A 900-nucleotide genomic window follows, 5' to 3' on the forward strand; every position below is an offset into this window, starting at 1 on the left:
TCTAGCTTCTGGATGCTTTAGACTGTACATTTCCAGGTTTCGCTAGCGTAGATTGCAGTGGGTAGGACAATACTGTTGTATAGTCGGAGCTTGGTGTCAAGGTTGATGGTGGTTGCTGACCAGATGGAGTTCATCCGTCGGAACACAGAAGCTGCTTTCCCCACCCTACAGTTAATGTCAGGCTCTACTTCTCCGCTGTTACTGATGACACTCCCAAGGTAGGTAAACTGATCCACGACCTCTACCTGGCTGTTGTTGACAGTGATGTTCAGTCGAGGTTGACCTGTGTGGTTTCCCACCTCCATCGCCTTGGTCTTCTCAGAACTCACCCGTAGCCCAACTTTTCCAGAAGAGGTCTCCAGCTTCGTGGTAAGGTGCTGTAGGCCTTGGTTATTCTCGGACAACAGAGCAAGGATCCTACGATCCTGGGGGCCCTCACCCCACCAGGATAAGGAACTGTGTAACCTTGTCGAGGTGTAGCAGCTTGTTCCGACTTGGTGTCCTGCCTGGGTCTGGTGCATGGGAGACCTGTAACCTTCGGGGGGCTTACGACACCAGGGAGGTACTAATTAGCAGTTCCGACCTGTACCTCCCTCGATAGAGGGAGTTTGGCGTTGGGTTAGCACCCCAACCCAGTAAAACATAAACCTGCTACAGAAACAGCAAGTGGAAATCAGAGGGATCGGCGCAAGGAAGATGGCAGTGGACTAGAATCCACAGTGACGGCCTCTAATGAAAGCCGCAAGGAAGTTAGAGACCCGATGTGCCAGTTTCTGAGTGTCAAGGGGTTGGAACATGGAATGTGAGAACACTGTACCAGACTGGGAAGATGGCCCAGTTGTTGAAAGAGTTTGAGGAGTACCAACTGAACATCCTAGGAATCAGCGAGATGAGATGGAC

General features: G+C 51.3%; 1 protein-coding gene across 1 annotated transcript in view; it reads right to left on the reverse strand.

Moving 5' to 3' along the window:
• The window catches only part of LOC109463430 (golgin subfamily A member 2-like), a 31,274-nt gene that overhangs the window by 2,854 nt on the left and 27,520 nt on the right, over positions 1-900 (reverse strand). The gene's annotated exons all lie outside the window — the stretch shown is intronic.

This window comes from Branchiostoma belcheri, unplaced genomic scaffold (genome assembly GCF_001625305.1).
Source record: "Branchiostoma belcheri isolate BF01 breed outbred unplaced genomic scaffold, Haploidv18h27 scaffold126, whole genome shotgun sequence".
Classification (NCBI taxonomy): domain Eukaryota; kingdom Metazoa; phylum Chordata; class Leptocardii; order Amphioxiformes; family Branchiostomatidae; genus Branchiostoma; species Branchiostoma belcheri.